We start from the raw sequence: 8,286 nt of genomic DNA on the forward strand, positions 1-8,286 counted from the left end.
AGGAGGAAGATTTTCATATACATTTTACTAATTTTCTTTCATCTCTGACACTTCTATTATAGATAAAGGGCAAATATCAATATTAAAATATTCTCTCTAATTAATCCCCTTTTAATTTGCACGCATTTCATGCACCAGGCCACTAGTCATAATATAAAATAGAAAAAGTAATCATAATAGCTCATTGTTAAAATGTGTTCTATGTGCCAAGGAATGTGTTCAATGCTTAATATGCATTATCTGGGTTAATAATCAAAATATCAAATACAATAGATAATATTTTGATTTCTCTTTTACAGATGAGAAAAATAAGACTTGCCAAGATTAAATCAATGGAAGAGCCAGGACTAAAACCGATGTTGGTCTGACTTCAAATCCTAGCCTCTTTATCTCTGCAAAACACTGACAGTGATGCCTCTGGGTAGAAATATTAGAAGTGACTTTTTCTCTCTTATACTTTTTTTGTACTTTCCAAATTCACTAAACAAAAGATTATTTCTTAAGGAAAAAAAAATCTGAAAGAAAAATTCATTGCATTTGACTACAACCACTGTTTGGTTAAAAGATGACTGCAGTAGGCAATGGATCCTTGCTGATAACGGGTTAATTATGAACACTGGGAGCTTTCAGATTCTGCTGGAGCCTCTGTTCAAATCTAATTTCTCAAAGTATATTGCTAGACACTAATGAAAACCCAAGGAGACACACGCACTCTGGAGATGTATAGCCAATGAATTTTCTGTTGTTTTTATAGTGAACAACTTTTTTATATCCTAACATTTTTACGCCAGCTATGAAAAAGATAAATAAATATTTATGACATCCACTCAATTCCACAATAACTACTAAGTTGCTCATGTGCTCACTCTGATTTGAAATGTGCATATTTTAGTGGCTGGGAGTCTCAACCCTAAATGAGAAAGGCACAGAACCCTGTCACTGACAGACCCTGAGAGGACTCGTTTGGCTCACTGCAGGGTCTGCCGCAGTAGCCGTACATAACCAGCTTAATTAAGGCGGCTGTAGATGCAGACAGAAACAAACCTCAGTGCTGTCCAGCAAACAGCTAAAAACACACCAGAATTGCCATGGACACTGATTTTACTTAGTTCTACCCTGTATCGGAAGCATTTGATCAAGAACAACAAACAAGATGATTGTTGAAACACAAACATAAATGAGGACCGATTTCCACCATTTAACTGTCATACGGAAATTTTCCTTTACCAAAATTGGCCCAATTTACCGCTTGGTATATTGACTGGACTTCCACCTGAGGGAGTTTATGTAATCATCATGTACTAATTATGAAGAGGTCAGAATTCACCAATGGATGTTTCCTGAGCTTTAAAAAAAATCCTACAGTCCAATTATCTTTAGTCTACAAATGTATTTTGTTTGTTGTTTTAAATGATTTAGTGCCAAATTTTTACTTTTTTGTTTTTCTTATTTTTCAATTACAGCTGACATCAATATTATTTTATGTCAGTGCTAACTTTTTAATAGAGGGATTTCGCCTTTAAAAAACAAGATGTCTAGCTTTTCTTGAAAAGGCTGAAGAACTGGCTACTTTGGTCCAGCATTCTCTCATTGCAACTCTCTGCTTACCCAGTGCTCCCCAGCTTGTCCTCCTGACTGTTCCACTCACACATGGCCCTTGTAGTTCTTATGCCTGGAGACACCATTACTGCACCACACCTGACACACACACATCCTGACTTCACCTAATTAAATATAACCATAGTTGTCCTTGGACTGCCTTTTGACCCAAGTCAATGGAAGAATCAAGGAAGTACAGAGAAGGTGACACTAGGGAAAGGCTACTTCACCCAATCACAGTCTCAGGTGAACAATTGGTGACAAGGTGCTCCATGAACTGGCCCCGTTTACCTTTCCACCCTCACTTTCCTTGGTTCCTGCCATCCCGCCCCTTTGTGATCCACTCATAATCACTGACTTAGGGCTCCCCCCACACAGAAGTGCCCACCTTTGTCGTAGTCCCCTGACCTAGAGCATGCCTCCTTCACCCAGTTTGTGTCTTTCCCAGTAGACTGTACACCAAGCATGTCAAACTCAAAGGCTAACACGGGCCAAATAAATGAGGCATGCGGCCCACGGGCCATGAGTTGACATACTTGCTGTACACACTAGATGAGCAACTGTAGTTTCTGTCACCCTCACCCTGTAAGCCCATCACAATACTTAGAACACGTTTATTGCATAAAAGACTCACAAGCAAATTTCAAGTCTCTTCAAAATATTTAACTTAGATGCTGACCCTTCCTTACCCTGGCAAAATTCATCTGTCTTATTTTTTTATCTCAGCTAATACTTTTTTGGTTACACTTAGCCACCATATTACTACCTATTTATTTGTGCTTCTCAGATTAATTCTGAGTTGTAAGGTGAGAGCCTGTGTCTTTCTTTTTTTTTTTATGTGCCTCAGGCATGAAACAGCTCTGGCCACCGACACAGGCATCAAGCTAGGATGAACTAAGGACTGTACATCTGCTTTGCCACTGATTGATATGAGCAACACCACCAATCAGGTGTCTCCATGCCCACTGCCAGGGGGTAGCCTGTGTCTTTTTAATGGCTATCACCATGGAGCCCACCCCTGTGCCGGTATCAATACATGCTGAGTAAATGGATGAGATGATAGAGCACAAAGTCCTTTCCCATAAATCATTACTCCTTGTAACAGGCAGGGAGGCACCATGATCCTCTTCATTGCCGTCATCTTCAGCATCACAATCATCATTGCTGCCAGCACCACCATCTCCATTAGACAGAGCAGAAACCCAGTGCACGCGGGTGGCTTCACGCCAAGGAGCCAGGTCCACATGCAGGCCTCTGTGTCTAACGTAGCTGCAGTGCAGCCAGGGGGATGGGAAGGATTTGCACCCTGATGACCGTGATTATTCTACATGCTGCTGCCTACTCTTTCACACACCCTCAATCTATATAATAAAAGCCTAAGTAAACGTTAAGGTGGAACAACCAGAATGACCAGTAGCTATGATGCGCACTGACCACCAGGGGGCAGACGCTCAATGCAGGAGTTGCCCCCTGGTGGTCAGTGCACTCCCACAGGGAGAGCACTGCTCAGCCAGAAGCCGGGCTCACACTGGCAAGTGCAGTGGTGGTGGCAGGAGCCTCTCCCACCTCCAGCAGCACTAAGGAGCAGTGAGCCGAGCGGTAAGGAGCAGAAGCAGGTGTGCAGTAAGGAGTGAGGGCTCCCAGACTGTGAGAGGGATGTCCCCCTGCTGGCTTAGGCCTGCTCCCCACCAGGCCTAAGCTGGCAGGCAGACATCCCATCCCCTGAGGGGTCCCGGACTGTGAGAGGGCACAGGTCAGGCTGAGGGATGCACGCCCAGTGCACGAATTTTGTGCACTGGGCCTCTAGTTTAAAAATAAAATAAACAGCTTGTTTAAATCATGCCCAAGACACAGTCCTCATCACATCAGCAACCTGTAATGCACCTGGAAGGTAGCTAGCTGAATAATGTATGCGCAATTCAATTCCAGTGATGGTGTGCCTGACGTCTGTACCTACAGAACATATCTCACCTCTTCTTTCTCTGGAGTTTTCTATAAGTTATGGATTAATAAACTTTCCCTAAGAATGCAGCTCTATTAATCTTTCAAAATATTCAGAAAAAGAAAATATTTTATTATGCCCATCTGAAGTGAATTATGATCAATCAAGTCCCCTGTGTGCTGACAAGAAATAAACTTGCTTTCTGCAGCAAATTGTGTGTGGTGTTGGTGGCTCTTTCCCCTACCATCAGATGTGGAGTAAACAAAATATCAAACTGTATGCTAACCTGGGAAGACAAGAGAGGCCACCAAGGTCACAGCAAACCATGACCCAGTTTCTGAAGAAAAGGAAAATTAGCACAAGGTGGCATTAGTTCAAGATCTTCCTCTTAAAGCTGAAACACACACACACACACATACACACACACACGCACACACACAGAAAAAAACCACACAGAGAGTGAAGGTCATTTAAGTCTGAATTGTCTTCATTATATGAAGCATGTCCTTTTCACAGGGAAGAAAGAGCTGTGTGACTTTCTGCAGTTTGTTTTCCTTGCCTGCAGGTGGAGGGTGAGGCAGAAAGAACTGCTACTTGTGCCATGTCAGTGTGCACCAGGCACAGTTCTAATAGCATTGCAGGTGTTACTTCTTTTGATTTATGAAACAACCCTATAAGAACTCACTTTTCCAACTGAGGCTCGGAGTAGTTAAGGGTCTCGCCTGTGGCTACAGAGCTAGTTATTGGCCAAACCAAGCCTTGGTTTGACCATCCGTTAAGTGGGGATAATAATGGCCATCCTGTCTATCTGACAGGATTATCCTGAAGACCAAAGGAGAAAATATCTGAATAGTGTGTACCCGCGTGCACACACACACAAAATACTACGGAAATACATGACTGGGGTGCAGATCCACCTATGTGCGCACCTGCTGGCTTCCTTTATTCCATCTAAATGTCAAGTATTTAAATGTTTGAACGTAACCAAAGAATCAGACCTAAAACATCATTCACTGCAAATGGGAAATAAGTGGTTCCAGCTACACTATTAACCCCTTAGTGTCCCTATGGCATGTGTGCCAGGCCTCCTACCTAAGCAAGGTCTCCTCTTCCACAGAATGAGTGGGCTGTCCTGTTCTGCCAGGCTCCAGGGGCCAACCCGGCTCAGCCCTCCATGATTCCAGAGAGGCACCGTCATCCTCAGCATCACTATCATCACTGCTGCCAGCATCACCATCTCCATTAGAGCAGAAACCCATGCACAGGCAGCTTCTTGCCAGGAGCTGCGGTCCTGGCCTTATAACTGCATGTTTATAGGGCCATGTTTCCATTCATTCTCCCTCGGTCAGGTTAAAACACAGGTTCACAATCCCCTATTCAAATCCTCTGGGTCAGATGAGTTAAGAACACAGATTTTATTTTGCATTTTAGAAAGGCAGCATATCCTATGCCATACACTTACTTTTTATAATATCCCTTCCTGGGTTTGGGGTGGCACCCTGCAATCAAATTCATTAATGCTTCCTGAGCTATACGTCTGACTATTCGCACTCAGAGAGATCAGTAGAGATTATAAGTAGCCTCATGGCAGTTCAGGAGAGGTCAGGTTTGGCCACTAAATGGGTTAAGAAAAAAACAACAAACACACACCAAGTTTTCAGAGGCTTTTAGATGTTGGAATTGCAGAAAAGGGACTCTATGGTCCTCCTCCTAATGTACCACTCACCAGGCACCCAATGCTGAGATGGCTCACCCTGGTGATAGAGATGCAACTGCCAGCAGAGCCATTCTCAGCTTTTTGCAGAGTGGGATGGGATGGGTGGGGGCAGAGGGCAGAGGAGGAGTAAGTGTTTCACCTCCTTGCTTCCCTTTAGCTCTGCAATATTAATCACTTCTGTCAGAGATTCCTTTTCCTGGCATATGAACTAGTCCTTTGCCTCTTTGCCTCCCGTCCTATCTCCTGCTCTGTTGAGTGTAGCAAGAAGCTGATCCCAACTACATTTCCCAGGCTCCCTGGCCAATGGCTTCCAGTTAGATTCACTGAATGGGAAAGACTGGCAGGAGACCCGAAGGAGAGGGAAGGAGAAGCTAAGGTCTCTCTCTCCCTTCTCTCTCTTTCTGCTTCAAGGCAGCATCCCCAGAACTAGCCAAGTCTCTGCCAAGGTGCCAGCCCACCCCTGTGGGTACCTGCTCCTACCATGCAGCCTCTGCTAAGCTCCCAACAGCCCAGCTCCTGGGCTCTGTTACACCTTCCCTTTTACTCCCCCCACCCAGCTCCCCAACCTAGTGCCTGCGGGTCTGGGAGCAGGTGGGCTAGTCTTGGTTCTTTGTTTTGTTGTCACACTTACTAGTACTTTCAGCTCTTCCAACACCTCATAACTAGTTCCCTGCATTAAATTCCTCCCATTGAGCAACCTGGTATGTGTCTCCTGACTAGACTCTCACTGATACCGTGTATATCATCAAAAGTATTCAGTTCTGCTTGGGAGTCATGGTGGGCTGATGTGGGCTTGGGTGTGTTCAGGGATAATACAGAGAGGGATAACACCCCTGACACACACTGCTTGGCAGAGTCTCCTCTTTAGGATGTCATTTTTAAATCAGCTGCCAACACTCCACTAAGTAAGAATCACCCACGTAAAATATTTATGCTAGTAGAGCATCTGACAAGAACTACAAAGTCTACCTCCTGCCCGTTCCCCACATATTTCCTCCTGCACTGAAAGGTGCCTGTGAGAAAGAGGGGGATGCAGCACCTCCTAGTGACTGTAAGATCATGCATAAACCTTGAGGCTGAGAACCCTTTTGTTGTTGATTTGTTTTGATAAAACTGGAAGGGAAATAGGAAGAAAGGAAAGGAGGAGAGGGAAGGAAGACAGGACAGAAAAGGCACCATTTGGGAATAAATGGACCTAAAAACATGTCCCAAAAGGAAATGTTTAAAATTAAAACAGACAGCACTGATTTCGTTTTCATAGGCTCAAAATAGTTCTCTATAAGGACACTTTTACCTCCACTGCAAAGAAACTCTGGTGGGCTTTAAAAACTAAAGGCGGTAAGTATTTAAGGTGAACTGCCTCAAAAAGCAAGCATATGGGGCATGAAGGACAAGTCTACAGTACCCTTGAGGAACTCGCAATCTGTAGAGGAGCCCACAGTAACAGAACAATTGAGGGTGTAATGAAGTGTAGTGTTTTAATAGAGACGGGGCTCAAGACACCTGAGAAAGATACCCATGCCTGGGAGAGGCAGGCAGAGGGAAGCAGCCAACTTAGACTGAGCCTATGTTGAATGATATTCATTTATTTTTTAAAAGAGGGCAATGTTAGTCCAGTATTCAACCCCCTTCTCCAAGCCTTGTTGATTTATGGCTACTGAATCCAGACTTTGCTCTCCGCTGCTACACTTGGAGCAGTCAAATGTGTACAGAATGGTATCTGACCCCATAGCTATGAACCCACATATACAGCAAAGAGAAAAAATATATATAGTGTCATCAAATTAACCAATGTTATATCCCCTAATCATGCTTTCTATAAGAGACCCACTTTTGTATCAACCTAAACTAGTATGGTATGTGTTAGCTTCATTCCAGAAAAGACAATGAAATGCACTGATTGTGGGATATGAGAGAAGAGGGCAGAGATACAGCACTTGATAATTTGAAATTTTATCAATATTCACGTCGTAGGGGCAACTTTTGGATAGAAGTGGATATCCTAAAATATAAAAATTATTTAAATGATAAGAAATGAGTGGGAGTGGGCTTATGAAAAAGGGCATAAGGAATGAGAGAGAAAGGAAGGGAGGAAAGGGGAGGGGAAAGAAGAGAAGAGAGGCAAAGTGACAAGTAATAATCAACAACAACACATGGGCCATAATCCAACATCTCTCCCATTATCCCTTTTTTATACTTTTTATGCATAATGGTATTTCCTCCAATGAAAAGTGGTTCCAGTATTTCAGTATAATATCATCATAACATATTTGAGGATTTTAAGTCAACATGGGATGGAAAGAGCATTGATATGGGTGCAAAAAGACCTGGGCCTCTGGTCCAGCTCAGCCTGATGACTTGGCCACATCTTCCATCTCTCCAGATCTGTGGCTCCCCATCTGAAAGTGGGAATAATGTTCACTGACCTGAGATAGCCCTGCAATCTCAAATTAGACTGTAGCTACCAGCCAAATTGCATCTCTCAGGCTGCCAGATGACTATGGCCTGCCCGCAATGCCAGACCAGCCTGTCTGGGAGCCATACTCTGGCCCCCAGGCCCCAGCTCATGTTACTCACCCCAGACAGGTATCTAACCAGGGAAGGCCTGTGCCATCCTGCACACATCCTCTTGCTCTCCAGGGGAAAATCAGAGATGCCTTTCAAAGACTTCTGCCCATTGATCAAGGTAACTGGCTGCTACTTCGACTGATCGCCCCCTCACTAGCCTCCTTTGTCACTTCCGCACTCCCACAGGCCCACTGGGACAAAGGACGTCATCCCCTGCACTGTCAGTCTCTAAAGGATGGAAGTGATCAGCGGTGCTAAGCTACCCACAGCCTTCCCCTTGAGGCTGTTCTGGGTATCAAATGAGAACTTGTAAGGCACCCATGCTTAGTAAGCACTCAAGCCCCAGTTTCAGTCCTCCCTAACGCCCACCATCCAGATTAAGAAATGCAGGTGGAATGTGAAGAAAAATAAGATAAATAGAAAATATAATTTTAAAAGATAGCATGTACGATAGCATCTG

The 8,286-nt window shown here is 44.1% G+C and overlaps 1 pseudogene; it reads right to left on the reverse strand.

The window, feature by feature from the left end:
• Nucleotides 1-2,433: 2,433 nt before the first annotated feature.
• On the reverse strand, nt 2,434-2,576 carry LOC111827460 (annotated as a pseudogene).
• Between the last annotated feature and the right edge of the window lie 5,710 nt (nt 2,577-8,286).

Source organism: Myotis lucifugus, unplaced genomic scaffold (genome assembly GCF_000147115.1).
Source record: "Myotis lucifugus unplaced genomic scaffold, Myoluc2.0 scaffold_168, whole genome shotgun sequence".
Classification (NCBI taxonomy): domain Eukaryota; kingdom Metazoa; phylum Chordata; class Mammalia; order Chiroptera; family Vespertilionidae; genus Myotis; species Myotis lucifugus.